This window comes from Pongo pygmaeus, chromosome 23 (genome assembly GCF_028885625.2).
Source record: "Pongo pygmaeus isolate AG05252 chromosome 23, NHGRI_mPonPyg2-v2.0_pri, whole genome shotgun sequence".
In the NCBI taxonomy this organism is placed as follows: domain Eukaryota; kingdom Metazoa; phylum Chordata; class Mammalia; order Primates; family Hominidae; genus Pongo; species Pongo pygmaeus.
Window position 1 is genome coordinate 37,564,490 of NC_085931.1, and position 14,040 is coordinate 37,578,529.

Genomic DNA, 14,040 nt, shown 5'->3' on the forward strand with positions numbered 1-14,040 from the left:
TTGCTTAAAGCTCTCCTTCTGTGCAGGCTCCATGCTCATTCTCTCATCTGGTTCTATAATTATCCCATTTAGTGGATGAAAAGATTAAGGCCCAGAGAAGTGATGCCCCTTTCTGAGGTCACACGAATGAAAAGGGACATGGCTGGGACTCATTCCAGGTGGCCGGGCTCCAGAGCCTGCTCCTGTGTCTCCTGCTCTGCTGTGCTGGCTTCTCCTGCGGAGCCTGCCTGTGGCTTGGGTATCAACATGCACCTCAGCCCTCCTCCATCCATTTCCCCTTAGCCCGGAATCCTCCAATCTATGTGAGAAACCAACTGTTAACAACATTTAATCTCGCCTGGAGATTAGTGATAATTTGTGGCCTCACCAAGGTGGGGAGGGTTGTTATTCAAAGTAGATATAAAGTCAGGAATGTAAGATAGAAGGCAGTGTGACCAAGGGCATAGAACTTGTGGAGCAGAGGGACATGGTGGGGATGGACAGGTCTGTGGAAAGGAGTTACTCAACACTTCACATTTACCTGCTATTCCCTAGGACAGGGACCTGCGGGTTTTTGAGGGGCCAGATGGAAGAATGTGGGAAGTGTGGGTTATGGGGAGGATGTATTCCCTGAGGAAACAAGAGAACAATGAGAGATGAGAGAGAGAATCCAGGAGGAGATGGAAGAAGGGGAGTAAAGAGGGGAGGGTGAGGGGGAAAAGGAACAGAGGGAAGAGATGACAAATAAGGGTGACCATGACTGCACTGAGCTGCTGTTATGGGATGGATGCTGTACTAAACACTTGCATGCGTTACCTTGTGTCCTTAGGACAATGTGATAATGCAGACTCATTTATTACCACTCCACAGATCAGAATGCAGATTCAAGTGAGTTTCCCCAAATTGGAGAACTATCCAGTAACAAAAGCTGTGATTCAAATCCAAGATCAACACATCAGGGGAGAGATTTCTGCTTTTCCCCACTTGTCTTAGTCTGTTTGAGCTGCTATCAGAGAATACCTGAGACTAAGTAATTTACATGCGGAAACTTATTGCTCACAGCTCTGGAGGCTGGGAGGACAAAATCAAGGTGCTGGCAGGCTTGGAGATTCTGATTCCAAGATGGTGCCTGGAACGCTGCATCCTCCAAACGGGAGGAACAAAACACTTCATCTTCACATGGCAGAAGGCAAAAAAGAGGCAAAAGGGAGCCAAACTCATCCTTTATAATGGCATCAATCCCACTCATGAGGGCAGAACCCTCATGACCCATCCACCTCCCAAAGGTCCCATCTCTCACTACGGTTCCAATAGCAGTTAAATTTCAAGATGAGTTTTGGAGGAGACACACATTCAAACCCTAGCACCACTGGAAGGTTTTCTCCTAGGGTGTGTTTGAAGGAGCATAGGATATGGGGGTGAAGTGACCTGGGTTCAAGTTCCACCCCTGCCTTGTGTGCGCTCACTGGGCAGCAATGGGGCCAATGAAGTTCTCAATGGGGCCAATGGAATTCTCAATGGAGCCAATAAAGCCAGTCCCTGGGAGGTAGCTCCCTGCCTCTTGTGCACTAGGTAACCTTGGACCTATTCTGTCACCCATCTGAGCCTTATGTTTTTCACCTATTAGAAATAATAACAAGATAAACTTTCACAGGGTAGTTGTGAGGACTAAGTCAGCTGATCCTCGGGAAAGTGGTGTCTACATTTTAAAGTGTTGTGCTTGTGCAAGGGTTTCTATTCATCATCACTGTTTCTGGTTTCTAGAACCTGGGTTTTCCCCAGTCTCCCCGAGGGGCAAGATCAACCCGGTAACACATATTACTCTGCAGGTAGCAGCCCTATATCTGCAGCCCGCTCTCATTTCCACCAGCTGGAGTTGCTACTCATTGTAGCAACCATGTGTTTCTTTCCACTGCTGGAGCCTCTGATGTACCCTGCTGGGCCACTGTCCTTGTGCCCTATCATCCCAGACCTGCTTTCTGCCCTCCTGGGACTGCAGGTCTGCATGGATCCCCTAGGTTGCCTTTTCTACTTTGTGTGATTCTTATACTTATAGCTCTCAATATAGTTAATTCTACATGAGACTGTAGGGTCCCATGTCCTGGTTGTTGTACATCTTCTAAATAGGTGGCCACGGTAAAGAGCTTATATGGTTTCTTCACTCGCTCACCATTAACTGATTCATTTATTTATCTCTTTGGTTATTTGTGCATCTATCCATCCGATGGTCATCTCATTTATTCCAGCAATATTCAACAGACTTTTACTCAGCATTTACTATGTATGGTTGCTGAACAGATAAATACGATAACTGTCTTTTTCTTTTGAGTCAGGGTCTCACTCCATCACCCAGGCTGGAGTGCAGTGGTGCAATTATGGCTTACTGCAGGCTGGAACTCCCAGGCTCAAGCAATCCTCCCACCTCAGCCTCTCAAGTAGTCAGGGCTACAGGGGCAAACCTCTATACCTGGCTATTTTTTTCATTTTTTATCTTTTATAGAGACAGGGTCTTTCTATGTCATCCAGGATTATCTTGAACACCTAAGTACCATTTTTAAAATGTGGTAAAATACATATAACAGGAATGTCACCATTTTAACCATTTTTAAGTGTACAATGTAGTGGCTTCAATTACATTCACGATGTTGTGCAACCCTTACCACTATCTGTTTCCAAATCTTCACCCCAAACAGAAACTCTGTACCCATTAAGAAACAATTCCTCATTCCTCCTTACCCCCACCCAGTCCCTGGTAACCTCCAATTTACATTCTATCTTTGCAAATTTGCCTATTCTAGATATTTCATATAAGTGGAATCATACAGTATCTATCTTTTGTGTCTGGCTTATTTCACTTAGCATAATATTTTCAAGGTTCAACCATGATGTAGCATATACCAGGACATCATTCTTTTTATGGCTTAATAATATTTAGTCATATGGATATATCATATTTTACTTACCCATTTATCTGTCAAGGGACACTTGAGTCATTTGCGCCTTTTAGCTATTATGAATAATACTGCTCTGAACATTTGTGTACAAGTATCTGTTTGAATGACTATTTCCAATTCTTTTGTATATATACCTAGAAATGGACATTCTGGGTCATAGCACAAATCTATGTTGAAATTTTCAGGGAACCAATAGCTGCCATTTGTCAGCACTTATGATGAGTCAGACATTGAGTTTTATACTTTATTCACAATGTAATCTAATCCTATGATAGCCCCTCAAGGAACTTATCATCATCCCTCAGATGAAGACACTGAGTTGAAGAGAGTGTATCAGCCAACTATTGCCGAGTAACAAACCACCCCCAAATCCAGTGATTCACAGCAGCCATCACTTATTCTCGCTCACACATTTGCAAGTTGGCTCAGGGCTGGTTTATCAAGGCTGGGCTCTGCATGGGGAGCTCGGCTGAGGCGGCACAGCTCCACATGCTTCTGAACCTCCTGAGAGCAGAAGGCTGGCCTGAGAATATTCTTCTTAAGGCAGGAGTGCAGGAGAATGGATTAAAGCCTGCAACACATCTTTTGAAACAGGCATCCTGTCATTTCCTCCTCATTCTATTGTCTAAAGCAAGTCTTATGCCCAAACCCACGGTCAAAGGGAAGGGAAATATACTCTGCTCCTTTAGTGGGATAAATTGCAAAGTCACATGGCAAAGAACACAGACAAAGGAGGAAATAAAGAGCTGGGGCCAATAATATGACCTAGCACAGGGATATTCATGATTCTCCTAAGATCAGAATGTGTATGGGGTAGGGCCAGAATTCAACCTGAAGCCACTGGGCTCCAACTCCCGAACTGTTCTGATTTTATCTTTTTGCTTTACAAAGACAGAACGCTGAAGATTCTGCTCTCAGGGTGTTGATTGATGTCTGGAAGGCAGAGACTCATGGATTAGAAAGCATGTGTAAGACAGTGCTCTGGATGCCACAGGGTGGTAATTTGTGCATGGAAAATGGCTGGGGCGAAGAGGAGGGTAGGGTAAGTTCCACCTGAGGATGGAGAATGTGGAAGAAAGTTTTCCTAGGGGGCTGATCTTTGAGTGGAATCTTGAAAGTTGGAGGAAGGGGAAGGGAAGGGCGTCCTGGGCTGGGAGAACAGAGGGACAAAGGCCTGAAGGTTGGTAAGGTGATGGTGAGCTTGGGGGTTTACATGCAGTTCAATAAGATTGGAACAGAATTTCCATGGGTGGGGTGAGGGTATAGAAGTGTGAGAAGTGTCAGCAGTTTGGAAGGGTCTTGGAAAGGGATATCCAGAAAATGACTTCAGATCTTTGTACAAATCAGAAAACAGAGGTTCAGAAGGTTGATGGATGAGCCAACAGCCTCAAGGAGACTGCTGAGTATGTGGTCTTGTGCCCCATCTCCTAGAGGAGAAGCTCTTTGGGTGACCTATTAGTAGTATGAGAAGTGTGTGTTAGTCCATTTTGCATTGCTATACAGGAATACCCAAGGTTGGGTAATTTATAAATAAAAGAGGTTTATTTTGGCTTACAATTCTGGAGGCTATACAGGAGGGATGGTGCCAGCATCTGCTTCTGGGGAGGGACTCAGGAAGCTTCCAATTATGGCAGAAGGTGAAGGGGGAGCAGGCATGTCACAAGATGGAGCAAGTGAGAGTGGAAAAGAGTTGTCAGGCTCTTTTAAAACAACCAGATCTTGTGGTAACTCATTACTATGGGGAGGGCACCAAGCCATGCATGAGGCTTCCACCTCCATGACACAAACACCTTCCACTAGCTCCACCTCCAACATTGGGGATTACATTTCAACATGAGATTTTCAGGGGAGAGGCAAATATCCAAACCATATCAAGGTGTGTGATGCATAGCAAAGGAGACAATGCCCAAGGTGTGATAGCTTGGGGACTTGGTGGGCACTGGATGGAGGATTTGGAGGCCCAGATTGGAGAGCAAAAGGAAGAATTTGAGATTGAGTGTCTTAGTTCGTTTTCTGCTGCTCTAACAGAATACCTGAAACTGAGCAATTTGTAAAGAACAGAAATGTATCCTTGTACAGTTCTGGAGGCTGGAAAGTCCAAGATCAATATGCTGGTACCTGGTGTGGGCCTTCTTACTGCATCTTCACATGGCAGAAGGTGGAAGGGCAAGAGAGGGGTGAACTCTGTGTCCACACATGGCAGACAAGCAGAAGAGAGTGAATCCACTCTAGCAAACCCTTTTCATAGTGGCATTAATCTATTCATGAGGGTGGAGCCCCACCTCCCAAAACTGCTGCATTGGGGATTAAGTTTCAACATGATTTTGGAGAAGACAAAACATTCAAATTGTAGCAATGAGTGTAGGACGCAAGTCAGGTACCCTCAGTGTATCAGTGAGCTGCTGTACCCTCACTGTATCAGACTAGCGTTGGCTACAAATTTCCTGCTGCAAAACATGAGCTCTCAAATGGAAAAGAAATGAAGATAGTTCATGCCTTGTCACATGCAACAAAAACGTAGCTTTATTTTATCTGGGAAGAGCAGAGAGTCACTGAAGGATTTTGAGCAGTGCAGTGATGGAAATAGGTTTTGAAGGTCATTTTGGGACTGGAGCATGAGGCAGCAATACAGCAGAAAGTCACCAAGTGGGGTCCAAGCTGATTCCATTGGCTTATTAGTGAAGGGCTCTAATCCTGCCAGGGGCTAGTGCCACAGAGTTGTGCCACATGTGACAAAGGACATGCTCCCTGAGCCAATCTCTGGACTCTGCAAGTTCAGAGCTTAGGGTCAATCACTCATTCCACAAATGTTTATTGAGCACTTACTATGTGCCAGGCACTGTGCTAGAACTTGAGGTGGACATAACCATGAGCAAAGAGGCAAACAAATCTATGCCATCATGGAGCTTGCAGTTTGAAGAGTTCCTCAGCTGGGGCAAACCCAGTGATTGTTTCTCAATTCCCTCACTGTTTGTTCAGCTCCCTTGACAGCTGGCCCATTCTGTCTCAGGCTATACCTAGCGCACGGTGAAAGGAGAAGCCACTGACCACCAGGTCTCCTGTTATGATCCTGGCCTTGAATATCAGGACCTGAAGAAACCTTTACTTTTATATTGTTATTATTATTATTTATTTATTTATTTTATCTTTATTTTTATTTTTTTGAGATGGAGTCTCGCTCTTGTCATCCAGGCTGGAGTGCAGTGGTGTGATCTCAGCTCACTGCAACCTCTGCCTTCTGGGTTCAAGCGATTCTTCTGCCTCAGCCTCCCAAGTAGCTGGGATTACAGGCACTTGCCACCATGCCCAGCTAATTTTTTTGTATTTTTAGTAGAGACAAGGTTTCATCATGTTGGCCAGGCTGGTCTCGAACTCCTGACCTCAGGTGATCTGCCCCTCTCGGCCTCACAAAGTGTTGGGATTACAGGTGTGAGCCACCGCACCCGACCTGTTTTTATTTTTATTTTTTAATTTAGTTTTTTGAGACAGAGTCTTGCTCTGTCACCCAGGCTGGAGTGCAGAGGCGCGATCTCAGCTCACTGAAACCTCTACCTCCCGGGTTCAAGCCATTCTCCTGCCTAAGCCTCTTGAGTAAGCTGGGTCTATAGGCACGTGCCACCATGCCTGGGTAATTTTTGTATTTTTATAGAGATGGGGTTTCACCACGTTGGCCAGGGTGGTCTCAAATTCTTGACCTCACGTGATCCGCCTGCTTCAGCCTCCCAGAGTGTTGGGATTATAGGCGTGAGCCACCATGCATGGCCAGAAGGGACCTTTAAACCCGTAGAGTGCACACATGTCTTTGCAGCTGGGAAAACTAAAGCCTAGAGTGGCCAAGTAGCTTGCTCAAGAGCACACAGCATTAGAGATAGGGTGGGGAAAAGAGCTCTTTCCACTATTTAGTCTTTTAATATATTTTTGTTTGTTTTCACTAATAATTATTGAGTGTCCACTGTGTGTGAGGTCTTGGAAACGCAGATATGAATAAGTCGCAGGAGTCCCTATGCCCTTGAAGCCTCACCATCTAGTCTAGTGTTGTCCAGTGTAACTTTCTGGGTGATAGAATCATTCCATGTGGTAGCCACAAACCACACGTGACTGCTGCAACTGAAATGTGCCTGGTGCAACTGAGGACGTCTTAACTTTATCTCATTTAAATTAATTTAAACTTAAGCATCCACATTTGGTCAGTGGCAGCTGTGTTGGGCATTGCAAGTCTAGTCTATGGTCACATGACCTCACACACACACACATTGATATTGTTTGGCTGTGTCTCTACTCAAATCTCATCTTCTATTGTAGTTCCCATAATCCCCATGTGTCGTGGGAAGGACCTGGTGGGAGGTAATTTAATCATGGGGGCATTTACCCTCATGCTGTTCTTGTGATAGTGAGTGAGTTCTCACTAGATCTGATGATTTTATAAAGGTCTTTTCCCCCTTTGGCTTGGCACTTCTTTGTCCTGCCGCCCCGTGAAGAAGGACATGTTTATATCCCCTTCCACTGTGATTGTAAGTTTCCTGAGGCCTTCCCAGCCCTGCAGAACTGAGAGTCAATTAAACCTCTTTCCTTTATATACTATCCAGTCTCCAGTATGTCCTTATTAGCAGCATGAGAACAGACTAATACACACAGTCATGAACTGTGATGAGCGCTGTGATAGATCAGAACAACTACGTTGTGGGTCCCCACTGACAGGTTTCATGAGTGATTTCAAGTTCTTTACTGGAAGGACTCCCAGAACTCAGAAGACCTGTTATCCTTATGGTTATGGTTTATTACAACAAAAGGATTCAGATTAAAATCTGCCAAAGAATAAGGTGCATAGGGCAGTGTCCGGGAGAGACTTCCAGGTGTCCTCTCCCAGTGGAATCTTACAAACATGCCTAATTCTCCCACCAATGATGGGTGACAACATGTATTCAGTGTTGCCAACCATGGAAACTCACCTGAGCCTTGGTGTTCAGGGTTTTAATTGGAGGTCAGTCACATAGGTGTGGAGTTACCACATGAATGACCTTAATTACTTGGTCAACAGCCCCTCCAAAAGTCAACGTGATATAATCACATGGTTACATAGATTGTCTGGCCTGGTTTGGCCCAAGTGCCCAGGTATACAAAGACACTTGAGTTAGGGAGGATACTGCAAGAGCTTAGGGTTAATCTCCCAGCAGCCAGTCAGGTCCTTTCTTTGGAACATGCAGGGTGTGAACACCCTAAGTCTGCTAAGTTAACCCTTTAGTGCACATTGGGAATCTATTGGGGAAAATGACAGGGGCTTTGAAGCTTGGAGATTTAAAGAAGGTGTTGCTTGTTGCTGACCATTTCATCTGAGTAAGTTATCACCCTTCTCAGTGGCATGCTCCTACCATTAGACTTATTGTAATTTATAATTTTTCTATTTATCTGCTTGTTTACTTGCTTTTATCTGCCTCGTTTGCTAAACTAAGAACTCCAGGAGGGTAATTTGTGTGTCTGTTTAGTTTCCTCAGTTTTCCCAGGCTTTAGCATGCTTAGTGTGCTGCTTTGCAGGGCCAACACTAGGAAATGAACCAAATGAGGCACTGTTCTGGGGTGCAAAATTTAAGGGGCGACAGAAGCACTGATAAAAAAATCAGTAATTAAGATAAATAGTGTTATAATGTAGTATTTTCAGAAATCAAAATTAATGCAAAAAATCAAAAATATCAAAATGTTAAATAAAGATGGTGTAGTAGTTTGTTCTCTCATTGCTATAAAGAACTACCTGAGACTGGGTAATTTATAAACAGAAGAGGTTTAATTGGCTCACAGTTCTGCAGGCTGCACAGGAGGCATGGCTGGGAGGCCTCAGGAAACTTACAATCATGGCAGAAGGCGAAAGGGAAGCAGGCACATCTTACATGGTCAGAGAAGGAGGCAGAGGCTGAAGCGGGAGGTGCTACACACTTTTAAACAACCAGATCTCGTGAGAAATCACTATCACAACAACAGCAAGGGGGAAATCTGCCCCCATGATCCAATCGTCTCCCACTAGGCGCCTCTTTCAACATTGTGGATTACAATTCCAGATGAGAGTTGGGTGGGGACACAAATCCAAACCATATCGGATGGAATCAATTTATTGTTGATTTTCCCCTTGGCAACAGAGTCCAGTAACGGCTTGGTGCCATTACTGATCCTGTCTTTATGAGAAATTTTGAGATTTTGTTCATTATGGGTTTTTTGAATTAATTGTGATTTTTAAAAATAGGGGATTAAATATTATGTATTTTGAGCACTGAATTCTTTGGTAATCCCTTAAATTTTGCACCTAATGGAAGTGCCTCATCTACTTTGCCCTCCTCCTTGCTCTGCTGCTTGCTACACAGAAGGCCCTAACAAATATTTTTTGGATAAAGAAGCACTCGTCTATGAGGTGGATATTGGATTCTCTGTTTTTTCAATGGTGGAAACTCAGGGAAGGCTCAGGGAGGTAAAGCAAGTTGCCTAAGACACAGGAGAGGGGTTGACATTCATTCTCAGATTGTCTCTCTGCAAAGCCTGGGCATTTATGCAGTCTGTCCAGCTGCTTCCCCTTTTCCTGCCTCCGTGCATCCTAACCTGGGGTGGACCCTCCTAGGGATCCCCTGCAGAGTGAAGTCTCAGGGCAAATGAGGCTAAGTGGGGAGCAAAAAGGAAAAGGTCGGGAATTGGAGAGGGTGTAATATTCTTCCAGGCATTGGGATGGAGAAACATGATTGGCACATTCTGGGCGAGACAAAACCCCCGACTTTGTCACTCACTGTAAATTGTCCCCCAATCACTGGGCTGACAGAGATGGATTTCCAGTCCTCATAGCACAATTAAGCTTTCTTGGGCGTCTCATGGGGGAAGGAGGTAGTTGGTTTACTTGCGAATGCTTGGGGGTAATTTTCTAATGTTCTTTCCACCATTACAAAGGCTCTGCTCCAATCTCTTATCATATGTAATTCCTAATGATTTCTCTGTTATGTCCTGTTTTATTAAAGCGTCATTGAACTATACCCTATTGATTTAGATTTCACAGACAATTGAAATTTAAATTGACTCCAAATTGAATGTCTCCATGTAATCTCTGTTCTGCAATAAAGATAGATAAAATGCTTCTATTTTTGATAACAAGTTATACTGGAGGCACATTTTAATTTTGGGAGGGAAGAAAAAAATGTTGACAGAGTCTTGACTTTCTTTGAAAAGTGGCTGATGGTTCAAGGCCCAGGAGGTTGTTTTTTGTTTTTCTCTGGGACATGGTGCTGGAGCTATAGAATTCTGGAATGTCTGGGCTGACTCACAGGTGGGAGAGGAAGGTGATAGAGTGTGATTAATTAATTAATTAATCAGGTGATCCATCCACAAATCCATCCATTTCTCTGGTGAGCACAGCATGCTTGGAGTACCAGGTGCAAGGAGAGAGGAAAGAGTGAGCCATAGCTCTCATGATGTGCATGACTCCAAGCTCACATCATTTGAGACTTGGGTCTAGGGAGCCACCATGCAAAAAAGAAGGGAGAGACATCATTGCAACCAACCAAAGGATGCTCTCTTTCAGTATCTGTCTCCATCCAAGCCAGAATCTTCATGGCAATGTTCTTTCTTTCCTCTAAAGGTGAAGGTCAGCGGTTAGAGCTTGAGAAGGATGACCAAAAGAAGAAAAAAATGTGTCATCCCATAAATTCTCTATTCTTTATGAGATAGATGATCTAGAAAAGGGAGAATCAATAAAGCAACTATCTGAGGCTGGAGAGATGTTGAACTAGTCAGAGCCTTGAGATTATTTCAGAATAGTTCTAAGTATGAGGAATCATGGTTTCTAGAAGGTTCTAGATCTACCAGGAAACCTACTCCACCTGAACCCCAGCATTCAGGAGACATAAGTTGAATGGTTGGAAGAGTGTGTTAGTTTCCTATGCCTGCATACTTACAAATGGCCACAAACTTCTTGGCTTAAACCAACGTCAATGTATTCTTTATGGTTCTGGATGTTGGAAGTCCAAAGGGTCTTACAGAGCAATAATCAACATGTCAGAAGAGCTTTCACCCTTCTGAAAGGTCTAGGAGCGAATTGGTTTCCTTTCCTTTTCTAGCTTCTAGAGGCCACTTGCTTTCCTTAGCTCATGTCCCCTTCCTTCCTCTATTATCAAAGCCAGCTGGCTCTTTAGATCTCTCTCTGGCCTCTGTTTCTATCCCCACATCTCTGACTTTGACCCTCTTGCTTCTCTCTTGTGACTACATTGGGTCCACCTGTATCATTCAGGAGAATCCTTCCAGCCCTAGATCCTTAACTTAATCATGCCTGCAAAGTCCCTTTCACCATGTAAGGTAAAGTATTCACTCATTCTGAGGGTTGGGTTGTGGACATCTTTGGAGGGGTCATTATTCTGTCTACTACAAAGGGATCTGAAATGCTCACAATGGAGTAACCTCATTTTATGCATAGTATTCCCTACTGTGCGCCTCTCATAGCAAAATCCACTGAGGCTGTCCCAAGATGGAAGCCAATTGTGAAGATGAGAGCAGGGGATGGAACTCAAGATTCTTGCAACCCCTTCCAGCTTTATCTTGTCAGGTGGTCTCTGTGGTTCCAGTACCCATGAGGGAGCTGGGTCTGAAGGACCTTGGAGCTTTGCAGATATAAAGGAAAAGCTGATTTAAGTTTCCCCAGTTTTCTCTGCCCCCTTCACGAAAGAATTACAGCATATAATAAGAAAAATCTGGAGAAACACTTATTTTTATGGAGGGATGGAGGACCCCAAGGTCAAACAGTGAATGGAACTGAACAAAAGATAAAGATGTGACTCACCCATTCAGTAAAACTTGTTGATGCCACAGTGAAATTCCCAGCCTAGTGCACTAGCTAGAAATGCAAAAGGCATTCACCGTGGAGTGTAATAAGTGGGGGTTAAACACATGCTATGGAGAAGAACGGAAGGGGAGCCCACAGTGGTGACACCAGGCATGGCTTCCTGAAGAAAGTGGCCTCTAAGCTGACACTTGTAGGATGTGGAGGAGCTAGCCAGGAGAGTGGGCAATGGAGTTGAAAGAAACTTCTTGTCAGAGGGGAAAAGCATGTGCAAAGGTCCTGAGGTGAGAGAGAGCATGTCCATTCAGGGAAGTGAAGGAAGTCCAATCTGGTGAGAGTGTTAAGTCTGAGAGAAAGACTAGATAGAACGAGGCTCAGAGGTCTCCTAATTTTCATCCCCTGAACTTTATGCAGTTGTAATTTTAAGGTCATTTGTGACATTATTCTGTGTTTCCCGCACTGAATTGTGAGCTCATAAGGGCAGTAGTTGTGTCTGTCTTGGTCAGAGCTGAATCCCCAGGACCTAGCATGGTGCTTAGCAGCTATAAGTAGTGTTGAATGAATGAACGAGTAAGGTTAGAGAGCCAGGCATGAGCCAGATCCTGAATGGATTTGAATGCCATGGTAAATTGCTGAGCTTCTTTCCACTGTGGGTGGCCGGGAGCTGGACTGGGCTCTATTTCAGGCTACAAGAGGATCAAGTAGACATTTGGTGGTGGAGTGGGGCAGTGAAAAAAAAAAAAAAAAACACTTTGATAGGACACCCTTAGCAGACAGGGACTATCACAGGAGTCCTATATTTAGAGCTTAAATAACCAAGAGTGGCTGGCTCCTGCTTGCTGTGGCATTTACTGATTATGGTCCCTCCCTGGCTAAAATTCAGGGCATGTGCCTGTCTCTGAGTCCCACCAGGTGTCTCTTTCAGCCTTGATGGGCTGTTTGTTGAGGGTACAGCCTGTGTGTTTCATCTTGAGTTGTCGTCCACAGGGTCCTAAGGCCACTAGAAGTGCTAACCCAGAGTCCATTCCAAGTCATCTCGAATTCATCTCTTGGGGTGACTGGGCAGTTGGAGGAAACACTCTGTATGGTAATTGGCTTTGGACACTGAGCATGGGGCCTGGCACAGAGTAGGCATTCAGCAAATTCTTTCTGAATTATGAGTGAATGCCTGCTATAAATGAATCCTTAGATATCATTTAGTTCCAACATGCAACGGACAGATGAGGAAGCCGAGGCCCAGAGAAGAAAAGAGCCTTGATCAGGGTCCCACTGTGAATGGTCAGGGAACACAAGTCTAGAGCCCCTGATCCGTGTCCTTTGTCCTATTGTGATTGTGAATGGTAAAAGTAAAAGTAGATGGGCATCTCCTGCCAGTGAGTTCTATCTAATCCCTCCCATTCCATCCAGTTTATCCAGTCTCATCATATACTATCCAAGTCACCCCACTCTATCCCACTACACCCCAACCTACCCACCCCACCCCATCCCATCCCACCATATCCTGTCCCATCTCATTTCACCCCTCCCCATCCCACCCCCACCTCATCCCATCCCATCTCACCCCATCTCATCCCATCCCATCTCACCCCATCTCATCCCATCCCATCTCACCCCATCTCATCCCATCCCATCTCACCCCATCTCATCCCACCCCATCCCACCCCATCCCCTCTCATCTCCTCCCACTCCACTCCATCCATTCCCATCTCATCCCATCCCATCCCATCCCACCCCACCCCACCCATCCCCTCTCATCTCCTCCCACTCCACTCCATCCCATCCCATCTCATCCCATCCCACCCCACCCATTCCCTCTCATCTCCTCCCACTCCACTCCATCCCATCCCATCCCATCCCATCTCATCTCATCACATCCCATCCCATCCCATCCCATTCCATCTAATCCCATCCCATCACATCCCATCCTATCCCACCCCATGTTTCTCCACTCTACTTCATCCTATCCTGTCCCACCCCTACTTTCATCTTCACTCCCCTTCCCCTCCTTTCTTCCCTCTTCCTTTCCCTCACATTTCCCCCATCCCATTCCAAACCTTTCCATCCTTTCCCATCCCTTTTCCTCCCACTCAATCCCTTTCCATCCCATTCCATCTCACTCCATCCTTCCCTTTCCACCTCAACCCTTGACATCCCACCCCGCCTCATTTCATCCTATCCCACGCCTTCTCATCCCAGCCCTCCCCTTCCCACCCTACCCCATCCCATCTCATATATCCTGTCGATCCTGCAACTACCCCATTCCACACCATCTCACCCCACTCCATTCTTTTCTGCTTCACTCTAGTC